The 15,221-nt window shown below is 44.1% G+C and overlaps 1 protein-coding gene across 16 annotated transcripts in view; it reads left to right on the top strand.

Annotated features, from left to right (window-relative positions):
* Positions 1 to 1,736: 1,736 nt before the first annotated feature.
* Positions 1,737 to 15,221, top strand: part of LIMA1 (LIM domain and actin binding 1) — a 69,433-nt gene continuing 55,948 nt past the window's right edge. For 3 of the 16 annotated variants that reach the window (XM_083728843.1, XM_083728841.1, XM_083728844.1), the window contains exon 1: positions 1,776 to 1,914. The gene's annotated coding sequence lies outside the window, so the exon portion shown is untranslated. Of the gene's footprint in view, positions 1,915 to 11,288; positions 11,400 to 15,221 lie in introns of those variants that run through there. The other 13 variants (XM_083728848.1, XM_083728849.1, XM_083728854.1 and 10 more) reach the window with 11 other exon arrangements.

A 15,221-nucleotide genomic window follows, 5' to 3' on the forward strand; every position in this document is an offset into this window, starting at 1 on the left:
GGAAGGGTTTGATAATAGATTCGGTTGGCATGCATATATATGGTATGACAAGGTAAAAACTCATAAAGGATTTAAAAACCATAGTCAGGAAAGCACTATATAATGTTTGGATTCGATATAAAGATTTGTTGGAAAATAAAACCCCTAGGTGGTTGTCACCAATGGAAGCTAAGGAGGTGAAAAAACTTAATATGGAATCGAAATGGCCAAAATATTGTGAAATATTGGAGCAAGAGAGTGGAAAAATCAAATTACAGAATTTTGAGAAAATGAAGTCTAAGGTACGAGATTGGCTTCATTACTATCAAATAATGGAAGTGTTCAAACAAGACAGGAAAATTGGCTTCCAGATGGAGAGATCAAAATTAGAAACAGAACTATTAGAACCCAATACTAAGAATTTGTCAAGAATGTATAACCTGCTGTTGAAATGGAATACATTAGATGAGACAGTTAAATCAGCTATGATTAAGTGGGCACAAGACATTGGTAATGATATTATGTTTGCTGACTGGGAACAGTTATGGACCACCGGTATAAAATTTACGGCATGTAATGCCTTAAGAGAAAATATTATGAAAATGATTTACAGGTGGTACATGACCCCAGTCAAGCTTGCAAAAATTTATCATCTGCCCAATAATAAATGTTGGAAATGTAATGAGACTGAAGGTACCTTCTACCACCTTTGGTGGACTTGCCCGAGGATTAAGGCCTTCTGGGAAATGATTTATAACAAAATTAAGAAGGTGCTTAAATGTACTTTTCATAAGAAACCAGAGGCATTTCTCCTGGGCATAGTCGGCCAACTGGTGCCTAAGAAGGACAGGACGTTTTTTATGTATGCCACTACAGCAGCAAGGATTCTCTTAGCAAAGTATTGGAAGACACAAGAACTACCCACATTGGAAGAATGGCAGACGAAGGTGATTGACTATATGGGACGGAGATGACCGGCAGAATCCGTGACCAAGAAAAAGAGACGGTGGAAGAAGATTGGAAGAAATTTAAAGTATATCTTAAGAACTGTTGTAAAATTGACGAGTGCTAAAATGTCAAGGGAAAAGAAAATATTGAATTATAGCAGTAATTGATTAAGTATGAGAAAAAGCTAAAAAAAGAAAATAAGTAATTAGACAATTGGTGTGAGGAGTTGTTGAAAAAATCTCAAAACAGGGATGCAGAAAAGGGGAGGTAAGGGGAAGTCTGAAAAGTAAGGTTTATGAAAAAGAGGTTTGAAATTATACATGTTTATATGTTTTGTTTGTTTATGTATTGTGTGTTGTTTTGTTTTTAAATCTGTGTTGAAAAAACCAATAAAAAATTATATTAAAAAAAATAAAATGAAAACGCTGGCAGCGTTAAGATAAATCCAACAGTGTAAATAAGTTTTGATGGATGCAATCAAGGAAAACCGATCGGTATGGTTTTTGTAAAATATGCAGGGATTTAGGATATGCAAAATGAACAATGGGGGGAAAAAGAAGGTAAATCATTGATATATTAAGGGTGTAAAAGGAGCATTTGATTCGCTGCTTTCGGTTGCGGAACGAAACGCCCATGCGCGCTCCTCGACCTTTCCCTTTGCGCGCGTGGCAACCGGGAGAAAAAAAAAACAAAAAACGGGACAGATCGAGAAAGAGAGCGAGAGTGCGCCGCATCGGGGCGGAAGCATGCGCAAAAGCGGCCTGGCTTGGGAGGCGAGGGGGCGTGTCTGAGGGGGCGGGCGCAGGCGGCTCGGATTCCAGAAGGGGGCGTGGCCATCGCTGCGCTCTTTTCCCCCGTCCGGTGTCCAAGGTGCGCCGCGGCTGCTGCTATAGCGAAAGCAACAGGTGCGTGTCGCGGCAGAGGAAGGAAGGAAGGAAGGAAGGAAGGTCCGGCTGGCGGGGAGCGGCCGTCGGAAGCTCGAGCGAGGTAGGTAGCCGAGGGCACCCCGCCGATCTCCCTGGCCGGGCGCTTAGTCGCTGGGATGCACCGGTCCAGCGGTGCCTACGATTTCTCCCCGTGGGGGTGGGCTCGCTTTTCTGCGGCGGGTGACCCCCCGATTCCCGAGGCGGCGGAGTCGGCAGGTGCAACGGAAAAACCTTCACCATTGCCCCCTTCCTGGAGGGGAGGACCCTTAAAAATGATGATGATGATGATAATTCTATTATTTATACCCAGCACGGCCCCCTCCCCGCCTTTCCCCAGGGGAAGTACCTATAATAATAATTATTATTCTATTATTTATACCCTGCACAACCCCTTCCACGCCTTTCCCCAGGGGAACGACCAATAATAATAATAATAATAATAATAATAATGATGATGATAATTTCTATTTATACCCAGCATAGCCCCCTCCCCGCCTTTCCCCAGGGGGATAACCCTTAATAATAATGATAATAATTCTATTATTTATACTCTGCCCATCTGGCTGGGTTTCCTTTACACTCTGGGCAGCTTCCAGCAGAATATATATAAAAGCACACAATAGAACACCAGGAGTTGAAAACGTCTCCATACAGGGCTGCCAGCTATGTGGGATCCTTGCTGGATCTTCTCAGGATGTGAGGAGGAGGAAATGGTCGACCTGTATATTCACGAATTTTTTTGCAAGATTAACAGCTCCCTTCGTAGTTTTCTCTTGCATCTGTGATTGCAAGTGAAGACTGCTGCTATTCTCCGGAGACTAGACCCGGTCCTGGAGATCTACTGTTCCTTGTATTTATCGAAAACATTTTTTTCACTCTACCTGCTGTCTTTGCAAAGGCTAGGAATGGGGACTGTGGCCTTCCAGGTGTGCTGCCATATCCCATTAGCCTATGGCAAGTGATGAAGGATGATGGGAGTTGTAGTCTAATAACATCTGGATGCCACAGGTGCCCTGTCCCTGACTTAGGTCTATTTATGTTGTGGCCGCTGTGTTGGGGTGTTCTTGAGCTTTTTGACTCTTTTAACTTGTTCAGGTGGTGGAGGTGAGCATATTGGATTTTGCAGGCTGCTTGTTGATTATAGAAAGCAGCTAAGCGCTTCTGTAGAGCATAAAGGGTAAAGGGGACCCTTTACCATTAGGTCCAGTCGTGGCCGACTCTGGGGTTGCAGCACTCATCTCGGTTTATTGGCCAAGGGAGCCGGCGTACAGCTTCTGAGTCATGTGGCCAGCATGACTAAGTCCCTTCTGGTGAACCAGAGCAGCGCACGGAAACGCCGTTTACCTTCCTGCCAGAGCAGTACCTATTGATCTACTTGCACTGGTGTGCTTTTGAACTGCTAGGTTGGCAGGAGCAGGGTCCGTGCAACGGGAGCGTACCCAGTCACAGGGATTCGAACCGCCAACCTTCAGATTGCCAAGCCCTAGGCTCTGTGGTTTAACGCACAGCGCCACCCGCGTCCCATTCTTTAGAGCATACTGGTACTTAAAATAAGCCTGAGCATGAATACTTCACAGGTATTTTTCTCTCTAGGTCTAGCTCAGGGCTTTGTGCTTGTTGACATGGTGTTCTCATTCTGCACATTCAATGGTGCAGTGCTTGCTTTTTTTGGTGAGCATAATCAGGTAATGGCTATGATTTTGCTGGATCAGTGTAGTACTCGTCTGTGTAGAAGTTACAAAAAGGGAAGTTGGCAAAGTACTGTGGTTTCTTTGGTAACTAGTTATTACCTGGGATTTGTCCTCTTGTCTGTTTTCCTGCGGAAGGATCACACCACACTTTCCTAATGAAGAGTGTGGATGTGATTGCAGATCACTGTGTCTTCTCAGCTTAAATTGGGCTCTTTTAACCAAGGGGCCCTGGGACAAAGAATGGAAGAAAGACAACCTAGTCACATGCTCATAAATATGCCCAAAGCACCTGTGTGGTGGTTTGTTAAAGCTCTGGGTGTGCCTGGAAAGATTTGTCAAAATTTGCCCAAAAAATCTCCTCCTGCCAGCTTGTGGCCTTGACTCACCTTTGTACCTGAGCATTGGAAATCTCTCCTGGGTTCATAGTGCAAATGAGGAAGTGGTTACTAATGCCCAGAGTGAAAATCTTCTTTAGAATCCAAGCTGGATATTCTTGACTCTAACCTGCAAGAGAGAGAATATCTAGAGTAGCTCTCTTTGGTAGACAAGTGTTTAGGAACCTGTATCTGAAGTTAAACAGTTGCTCTATTGCATAAAGAGTTGTTATCTCTCAATTTCCACTTTAGTTCTGTTAAAAGTGAATGCCGTTTATTAGATTATTTTTTTTAGATCAGTTAATGGATTCCTTCAGTGTAGGGTCAGACTGTGCAGGGACAACCAATACTTCCAACAGTTTGGTTTTCGTACTAAACAGACCTCACGCGAAGCACTCGGGGGCAAGGTACAACATTTGCATTTCTTCCCTTGTTTAAAATGTAGTGGGCAGAGGAAGGAAGCTTTGCAACTCATTATATTAACAAACCTTTGCTCTTGAGTTGGGTGGAGAGGGAAAGGAATGTGAAACCTGTAGTGTTTTTCTTCCCTTCTGTGCAGTGAAAAATATTTAGAGCACAGGTGCAGAATTGAGGGATGTCACTCATCTCCTTCCCAATTTTTAGCAGAATGAACAGCTTTCCTCTGTTATCATGCATTGTGTGCATGCCCTGTCATAGCATTTCAATATTGAACCTGGCCTGGAGTATTGGATATGGATTAATTATGGGTTTCACTGTGGGTGACGTCTTCATAGCTACTGATATGGTTACTTTACCTGGTGCAGTAATAGATACCATAAATACAATAAGAGAGCAGCAATAATTTGAGCTGACTCACCACCACATTTGTAAGGAAGGAGATTTTGGAACAAGTGCCCTCATGTTTTAGCTGCTACTCTGCACTTAGTGATTTATTTTTCTTCTGATCTTGCTCTTTGATTGGCCACCCTTCCTCTCCTCCTTGTTGCCTGTGCAAACTCTCCACCAAACTGGATAGAATTAGGCCCATGCAAAGTGCAGTATCCCCCTTCTCGCTGTTTGGCTCCCCCACCCAGATCTGCCCACCCCACGTCCCATGATAATGGCTCTCCTCCTCATGGACCCATACTCTGCCTACAAAAAATTACTGCTCTCGCTCTCACTCTTCTCCTGCCACTGGACCCACCCTCTGGTCATTCAGTTTTCAGGATGAGGAGGAGGATGAGCCTGAATATGTGGGAAAAGGCCGTTTTTGAAGTCCAAACAGGACCAGGGACACTTTTCTCCAAAAAAGGGGACAATCACATTTTTCCAGGGATGGGTGGCAACCCTAGACTTGGGACTTGTCCACATTTGAGCATTATTTAGCTGTTAACCTGCTTTCCCCCTATTCAAATTAGGATGGAGTAGGTAGTTAATACTAACATGTATTTGAATTTATTTTAAGAGAAGCAATTTTGTTCTTTCCTGTTCATACCAGTAGACATTCCCTTTTGTGTCTGTCCCTGCCATTTAATTTGCTGCTTCTGTTATGCCAATTAAGAACTGATGTCGGACCTTGTTGTTTTAATTCCCCACTCAATTAAGTGTGCAAGAGCCCACAGTCAGGTGAAATTAAATTTGTTTGTGCAGTGTTCTGGTTGTGTGCAAATCTGAGGAATCGAAGAGAGGGGGGGGGGATTCTCTATTCACGAGGATACTAGAATAGTTAGGAGCACATGAAAAGGAGAATAGCAGAAAGTGACAATTGATCCACCCACCTAAAACATCGAAAAAATTGTCCTCTACCCTGAGTGGAGATTATTCACCTATCAGGTAAATCCAAGTTTACAGAGGAAAAACATTGGGATTGGGATTGTTTGAAGACAACTATGCAGATTAAATGAGAATGCATACAGTTGCCAGTGCAGAATAAACTCAGAATAAGCTCCTGTGTGGATAAGCCCTTAATGCAGGCTTCCTCAACTTCGGCCCCTCAGATGTTTTGACTACAATTCCCATCATCCCTGACCACTGGTCCTGCTAGCTAGGGATCATGGAAGTTGTAGGCCAAAAACATCTGGAGGGCCAAGGCTGAGGAAGCCTGCCTTAATGTAATGTTGCTGCTGACTACCATTCTATTTCTTTTCCCTTCTCTCCTGCCTTCTAATATTGTAGTGTGATGATAGCCTATTAGGTAGAAGTTTTAATCAGTATTAGTTAGACTAGCTGCCTTGAACTTTTGAAGATGTCAATATTATGAAAGGTGAAACTCTGGCAAGGCTGAGACAAGGAATAGGGACAAGGACGCGGGAAATGTTGTACATATATCATAATATTTTTTGCTGGAAAAGACTTCTGAGATAGTTTAGGCTACACTGAGAACTTGTGGCTTGCTCAAGGTCACGCAGTGGTGTCTTTAGAAATGGTGAATTTTTCTGTGTGCATGCCACGCGAATGTATACAGCAAATGCATGACCACTAAAGGCACTCTAAAGGAACATGTGTTGCAGAGCTAGCATGGTATGGGTCTGCCTGCTAAGGTGTGTACGCTTGGATTGCACTTTGTGCATTGAGTAAATCCCCCCCCCCCCCAAGTTCCCTTGTGGAGCAGAGACCCAAATCTGGGTTTGCCCAAACAAACCCAAAGCCCTCTGCAATGCTTTGCCCCTTCTCGGTTTAGAATGGCAGACTTCTTTCCAAATTCAGTTGTTAGCTACGTTGACTGTAAGTCATCATTCTAGACTGTGCTGGCGAAGGCAGCTTCTAAAGGAAGTGTTAAGCTGAACTATTATGGCGGAGAAGCTTAATGAGGGAGCTCATGTGTACCGTGGCACAGAGCCAGCAAAGAGTCTGAGCATTTTGATGGCAAAAGCAGGTAATTGTACTATTGCAGATGTCCATCTCTTCTGCCATAAACGTTGCCCCTGGAAACAAGAGACCCTTTCTACGGGGCGTTAAATGACCCCTTGTGTTTGAATATGAGCTTCCCGATTCAGTAGAGATCTCTTATCAGCCGGATCTTATTAGCAAATGGCTACAACTGTCTCTGAGTTAACTTCAGTTTTTCTTTCAAGCATTCTGCCTGGGTTAGCGGTTGCTGTGCTGCAGAAAGTTTTAAAATAGGAGTTTTAAACTGCTGCACAACCATTAGGAACTGGCTGTGAAGAAGGAGACTGTCGGGTCTCCAGAGAAAAGAGAATGACATGGTCGAAGTCTGCTATGCCAGGGGTTGTTGTTGTGTGTGTTTTTTAATTTAAAGATTAAAAACCCAGAACTGTCCCATGCCAACTTTATTAGGTTAAAATTTGTTTCACAAGCGCCAATCTGGGTGTTGGTTTTCCTTCTGTCTTTTCAATAACTAGTAATTTATGTACATATGTATTCAGTTTATATCCTGCCCTTCCTCCTGAAGGAGCCCAGGGCAGCAACACATCTATAATAAAGTTGAGGATGTGATAAAGGTTTAGAAAGGGAGTTTACTTTTATAGGAGCAAGAGCAGGGTGTAATATGGGGAGCTGCATTTGATTCTTATCTGCCAGTTCACAAGTTCTACAGCTATCAACTTAACAGCCTTGTTTGATTCAAGGCATCTTCTGGAGTAGATTCCAGGGGCTAACATATTTGGGGGGAAAAATGGTTTCATACTAGTAAATTCTATTCAGTTTTGTATTTTCTGCTGCACAGGCAAGTTTAAATGAATGAATGTATGGAAAGGAGTAGTAAATTATTACTGAAAATAGAGGCAAGAAAATTTGAAATGTTGTGGGGGAAAGTATTCAAGAGACTGAGGATGAATCACATTTCCTCTAACATTTCTCCGATGAAAATAGGGATGTCCCATTCCACAATGATAATTTTGCTATTTATACCCCATCCACCAGACTGGGTTTCCCCAGTTTCTCTGGGCAGCTTCCCACATACAGTAGTACCTTGATTCTCGAATTTAATCCCCGGAATGGTTCGAAAACAAAGGTGCGGCTTCTGATTGGCTGCAGAAGCTTCACTCAGTCAGAAGCTGTGGAAGCCATGTCGGACGTTCGGCTTCCGAAAAACGTTGACGAACCAGAACACTCACTTCTGGGGTTGCAATGTTCGGGAGGCGATTTGTTTGACAACTAAGTTGTTTGACTACCAAGGTACCACCGTATAGAAAAACATAATAAAACATTAAACTTTTTTTTTTAAGCTTCCCTCTACAGGATTGCCTTCAGACGGCTCAGGGGTCAGATAACTTGATACCCTCCAACATTTCTCCAGTGAAAATGGGGACATCCTAAGGAAAAGCAGGACATTCCGGGATCAAATCAGAAACCGGGGTGACTTCTCTAAATCAGGGATGTCCCTGGAAAATAGGGACACTTTGGGGGTCTGCAATTGTTATCAAGCTATTATAGTCTTGGTGTGTGTGTTCCATTTTGTTGCTGCTAAAACTAAAACCCTGCTATAAATAAAGCCCAGCAGAGCAACAACTGCTACCCTTAGTTATCTGATTAGAAATTTTAATTAGTTTCCCCATATATGTAGCTGTTGGTTAAGGAGTGGCATCTGAAGGTAGGGTGTTCTTATCTGCCACATCACATAATTCTGACTGATCAAAGGTTAAAGAACAGTGTTAAAGCTACATTTATCACTGCATAAAGTTTGCTGCCCATTTCCTTAACTCCGTGAGTGAACAGTAGTCTTGCTCCAGTTCCCTAGGTTTTCTGAAAGTGATCTAAACTAGAACTTTGTGTGAAATTTATTTAAAGAACAACCTTTTTTCAAAACAGTTCTAAGTTTTCATGTTTTCCACCCTGCATAATTCAGATTAGTTGTAGTGTGGCTGGAAGGGAGAAGACCCTTGAGATGATCTGTACACCGTAACATAGGGGTAGGCAAACTAAGGCCCGGGGGCCAGATCCGGCCCAATCACCTTCTAAATCTGGCCCACAGACGGTCCAGGAATCAGTGTGTTTTTACATGAGTAGAATGTGTCCTTTTATTTAAAATGCATCTCTGGGTTATTTGTGGGGCATAGGAATACGTTCATTCCCCCCCCCCCCCCCAATATTGTCTGGCCCCCCACAAGGTCTGAGGGACAGTGGACCGGCCCCTGCGGCGTAACACATTGTATGTACACTGTTCCACCGAAATAAACCGCCCGCCAATAAACCATAGTGGATTGATGTACAGATACAATGGGCAGAAAAGACTCCGATAAAGAAATGCAGTTGGAAAATGTATTGTCCTCCTTCCCAGCCTAGAGTGACTGGGGAAACACAGCCAGATGGGTGGGGTATAATTAATAAATTATTATTATTTATTATTATTAGCCTTGTGCTTTGAACAGGCTGGTATAGATACTGCATTTGGGTGTGATGCTGCAGTCGTGGCTGGAAGTGGACAACTTCTGCTTCTTTGGGCGGTTGCTCGTAGCCAAGTAAGATTGTCTTCCATGAATACGGTCTTAACAGTGAGTCTGTAAGTGACTCACCTTGTCGTGGTGACTGGGCTTGCACGTTCCTATGATCCTTGTGAGCGAAGCCGCTCATACTCCCAGCAGGATCACCCATGGCAGTAAGGTCAAAGGGAAGGAGCTAGACAAAGAATGATCCAAGAAGTCCTCAACGGCAGAACAGGCGGATGATAACAAGCTGTATGTTATGACGGCTGTGAAGGCGGATAAGAATCTACCAGTCGTCGTGATACTTATGCCATCAGAATAGAGCCTTACTGTGAAGACTGTGCATTGGTCAGTGTGCACTGATCTACACACATAAATTCACTCACAGGTGTCTTCCAAAAACCCATCCCAAACCCAAACCCCAAAAGTCCCAGCAAATTGCGACCAGCAAATTGTAATGGGGGCAGGACTGTGAAATCTGGAAGCCCCTAGTCATGAACTGGCACATGGGCAGTGGATACAGATTCAGTTGCTGTGACTCAAGGAATGAGGCAGTTGAGCAGCTTGGCAGCTGTATCCATGACTGAGCAGCCCTATTTAGGATCCACTCTGCTCACCCCAAAAAGGGGGAGGGGCTAGAAAAGGTGCTCTAAACATAGTCCCAATTTCCCTGACTGGATTACTGCGCCCAGTGGGGTCACCACCCAGCGGTCGTAAAAGACAATTGAACTTTGGAACATGGAATATACAAGCTTTGTTGGATAAGACAGACAATGAGTGTCCCAAACGCAGAACTGCAACCATTGCAGGAGAGCTGTGACATTTTAACATCAATATTGCAGCGCTTCAAGAAACTCGGAAGAGCAGGTGAGGGACAACTGAAGGAAGTGGACAGCCATTTCATGTCCACTCATTCTGGAGTAGCCTTGGTGCACTCAGTGAAAATTCCTCCCTTATCCCGGAATGAATAACTTTGAAGTGGGAGTGACGTGACCATCTCGTGTTTGCTTTAAAGATTGACAACGCGCTTGGTAATCACCCAAAGGTTTCTGGGGATGAGAAACCTTAGATATGCCTGCAATGTGTTTACTTAGTGACGTCCATGTGATTAAAGTGAATGCAGACTGAAATTCATAGGGAAAACGAACAGGCTGGTAATGTTATCGCTTCTGAAACAAACAACACCCTTGGCTGTCTCGATCATACAACCTGCCAATGTTAACGATAATCATGGCTTCAGACATGGTTTACAGGCATAGCACAAATATTTATTATATTATTTATTAGTTTTCTAGACCAACGTATCCTATAAAGAGACTGCAGGCGCTTCATATTATAAAGCAATTTTATTATACAACAAATCAAAACTCTCTTTGGTAAAACGCAGCAGTGCAGAATGAAAAGTTCAAGCCTGTGGGCAGCCTGTTCAGTCCCTCCAAAGGCCCTGGAGAAAAAGTGATTTTTGGCTTGGCGGTGGGATTGTGCCACTCTAGTTGCCATCTTGCCTCTTCCATATGTGGCATGCCATAGCTGAGAAAGCCCTGTCTCATGTCACTACACAGTGAACCACGCTGCTGGTATGATGATAAAATGTATGCATGCTTCCCCGACTGCAGGGTCCAGGACATTTGATATATTGCATTCTCTGGGATTAATGCAGGAACTGTCTACTGAATCATTGCTGCCCTGATGCAAATCTGTTACAAAATTTGTGCGATCTCCGCAGCAGCCTCACGCTTTCATAACTGCTTTGGAAAGGGGCAATGCTTTTATTGTATTGGTAGCATCACAATATTGGGCTTTAACCAGTCCCTGAAATTGAGAGATACTTTTATTAAGACCAGCCTGATGTATTGTCTTAATCCTTGAGTTTTCCAGAGCATAAGGTTCGCAAAATAAGCTGTTTATCTTAAACTTTCCCCTTAATTCCCACTAATAATCAAAAAACAAAACTCTTATGAAATGCCTGGCTCCCAGATGTACCTGAAAATATTTGTACTCTTGGCAAAAGTACAAGCGTGTGCCAGTGCCTTTGCATGTTTCTACAGATGCACAAAAAGGCAAAACATTCTCTGGTGCTTTTGCAGTTCCGTAAGCTTCTTACTCAGTTGTTGTGGAGGCAGTTTCGTCGTTAAGGTGAGTCGCAAATACCTTTCGCTCTAAGCGCTCGTTTAGAGGGCAAGTGGACTCTAGGCCGAGGAGAAAAAAGCCATAAAGCTACTGAGCTCTCCAAATCGCTTTCAGACTTTCACCTTTCTTACCCTGTTTTTCTTAGCAATAATTTGTAGGGCAGAGTGAACGTCACAGCTGAAGCTTGCTGGAAGGGGCTGAGCTTTAGCAAAAACCTGCAAGTTTTCTGTTGTTGCTTCAGAACGTGCTGTTCTCTGATTCTGACTTGTATGTAGTTGCTGAGGAGGCTGTGGGGCACCTAGCAGTCTCTATGTTAAAGCTTTCTGTACCTTCCCCCCCCCCTTCCCCACTGCTTGTATTGAATTTCAGAACTCCTGACTTAAGCAAAGCTGACTGGTTCCCCAGCTATGGATCGGCTCCTGTACTCCCTAAACCATGCAAGGCTTCTTTGGGATCCTAAAGTCCACATTTGTCGCTCTCCAAAGCTTCTGTTTCATGGGGAGCGGCAAGAGGACCTACCTAGGCAATGTTTGCTCTGCAGATGAGTGTTCATGTGTAAACATTAACCAGAAAAAAAAGCCAAAAGCCATTTAGCTGTCCTGAACCAGTGCATGCATGAGGAAAAGGTGGGGAGTGAAAGCCATCGACCTGGATGGCCTCTGCTAATTTTGTTCGGAGGGAACCCTGGACTCCCTTGGAAGCTTATCAGCCATCCCTCTGTGAGATGCTCAGTACTGGCAAGCAAGCTCTGGGTGCGAGAGCCGGTCCTGCCCTGAAACCGCAGGTGGAGGGAGACAAATGTTCCAGAGCATGCTCAGTTTGTTGGGCAACAGGGAGGCCTAAGTGTGAGGCCAATGCCCTGTATGGGGTCTTCCACACTGCGCAGTTCAGTCCATGCGGAAAGCCTTTCTTGGCGTTTGACACAGCAGAGTCTGGAACAGTTAAATGGAACTGATGCGTTCTGCCGAAATCAGTAGTGCTAAAACCCATAGACCTGAAAGTTCATTTTGGCACTTAAAACGGCACTTTGCAGTTGGAGAAGCTTCACCCCCCCTTTTTTAAAGCGGTAAAGAAGAGCATATAAATTAAGGTCGCAATCGCTTTGTAAGCAAACGTAATCCTATTATTGCCGAGTGAATGTGTAATATGAAATTGTGGGGCTGTGCCTATAAAAAGACTCCAGTGTAGTGAGATACAGTGGCATAAAATATTAGTCTAATGCAAGAAAGAGCAGGAGGGAGGAGAGTTATATATGTAGTCAGTTTGATCTGCAGGATTAGTCTTCAGGGCTGAGATTGAGTGGTACACTTATTCATTGTTTGAGGCTATTTTGTTGCTGGTGTGTCTCTGCAACACACCGAGTAGTGTTGGTAAGAAAGCTCATCTTTTAATATTAAATCCTTATGCTGCAATATCTCAGAAATCCTTATGCTGCAATATCTCAGAAGTTTTGGTGGAATGCAAACTTATTTAAACTTAATCTATGTTTAAATGGTTGGCAGCCTTCGTATGCGTGAGCTCATGCAACACCTGTGGTGTTTAATGCCACTGGCAGTGGTTGATGTTCTGTGCTTCTCAGTCTTATTTTCCAAGTGGAGCTAAATCATTCTTACCGCATGCTTTTTGTGCTCCCTCTGGCAGTGCCATGTACCCCCAGAACTGGTTGCTTTACCAGGCAAAAGACGGGCTTTTTGTTTTTTGGAGGCTCATGAGGAAGAACTTGGTGCATTTGTCTTAATGCAGACTGTTGTGTTCTTGCTACTGACCTCTAAGAACATCATCATAATCATAATCATCATAATTTATTATTGATACCCTGTCCATCTGGCTGGGTTTCCCCAGCCACTCTGGGCGGCTTCCAACAGAATATTGAAATCCAATAGTCTATTAAACATTAAAAGCTTCCGTAAACAGGGCTGCCTTCAGATGTCTTCTAAAAGTCTGGTAGTTGTTGTTCTCTTTGACATCTGGTGGGAGGGCGTTCTACAGGGCGGGTGCCACAACTGAGAAGGCCCTCTGCCTGGTTCCCCATAACTTGGCTTCTTGCAGCGAGGGAACCCCCAGAAGGCCCTCGGCGCTGGACCTCAGTATCCAGGCATAACAATGGGGATGGAGATGCTCCTTCAGGTATACTGGGCCAAGGCCATTTAGGGCTTTCAAGGTCAGCACAACACTTTGAATTGTGCTCGGAAATGTACTGGGAGCCAGTGTAGGTCTCGGCAGCCGTTCCCAGTCACCAGTCTAGCTTCAGAATTCTGAATGTTACTGACCTCTTAAGCACATGAAATACCCTAAGGATCCAAATGTATAGAGCAGCCTGTAGAGCTCAGGATCCAGTCCAACTCTACAATTCTATGTTCAGTGCGCAGCTTTCCCCCCTCCTCCTCTCCTTACCTGCCACCAGTTGGCACTAGGGCGGCGCGATATATCGTCCAAAACCGGTTTGAAGCCCATATTGCGATATCAGTTTCATTATTTTTGACTGGCAATACATTGTGAATTATGGTGCGTTCGTGCGCATGCTGTGCAAATATCACAATGTAGGGGAAAGCGTGACGCCAGCCAATGTTTCTCTCGATTCCTGCAGCCCCTGTTAACTCGGCCGGCTCAGCTCTCCCCTGGCTCCTGCAGGGGGCAGCGAATCACAAGGGCAGGTGCCGGCAAAAAACCACAGTGCGGGAAAAACCATGAAGCAAGCCAATGCCTCCATCCTTATTTCAGACAGCACGATATGTAGCGATATATCACAATGTTTAGCTGGTGATCCATCGCAATGTTGACATGCACTGCTCAACTTAACTTGAGCAACGGCTGTGTGGCATTACAGTGGTACCTCAGGTTAAGTACTTAATTCGTTCCGGAGGTCCATTCTTAACCTGAAACTGTTCTTAACCTGAAGCACCACTTTAGCTAATGGGGCTTCCTGCTGCTGCCACGCCACTGGAGCACAATTTCTTTTCTCATCCTGAAGCAAAGTTCTTAACCTGAAACACTATTTCTGGGTTAGTGGAGTCTGTAACCTGAAGCGTATGTAACCTGAAGCGTATGTAACCCGAGGTACCACTGTATACTTAAGGCCGAACTTTTGCGCCCATTCCACCCCCCCAATTTTTTATTCATTTTATAACACAAATAAAGAACAGAAAAACAAACAATACAAACAAATTCTTGTCATATCCTTATTTTTCTAAATATTGTTAAGTGGGCTTCCCCAAGTCCCACCTATCTGATTTTCATATTACTTCATCTTTAGCAGTTTACATATATCATAATTTCTAACCATCTTTTTTTTCTAATCACACTTAAAATAACTTCACATTTTATCACTTACAAATAATGCTATTTTAAAATACCCTATCTTCTACTTCTAACCCTACAGCCTATATCCACTTCCAAAGCTATTCTAAGGTTTAAATATTAACATATTTTTTCAAATATTCCTTAAACTTCTTCCAGTCTTCTTCCACCGTCTCTTCTCTCTGGTCTCGGAGTCTCCCGGTCAGTTCAGCAAGTTCCATATAGTTCATCATCTTCATCTGCCATTCTTCGATAGTTGGTAAATCTTGTTTCTTCCAGTTCTTCGCTAGCAATATTCTCACAGCTGTTGTGGCGTGCAGAAAAACCTTTGCGCCCATTCCAGGGACAAGTGACATGAACTTACGTCCCTGCACTGGTTCGCATGACGGCTGTCTCTGTCTTGGCAGTTTAGGGCAAGGTTTACCCAAACTGCGGAGACACGACATTGTGGCTGGGCCGGGAGTTGGGAGCTTAGCAGTGGCGTAGCATAGGGGGGTCAGGGGGGGCCCGGCCGCACCGGGCGCAACATCT

This window comes from Podarcis gaigeae, assembly GCF_964106915.1.
Source record: "Podarcis gaigeae genome assembly, chromosome: 2".
Classification (NCBI taxonomy): Eukaryota; Metazoa; Chordata; class Lepidosauria; order Squamata; family Lacertidae; genus Podarcis; species Podarcis gaigeae.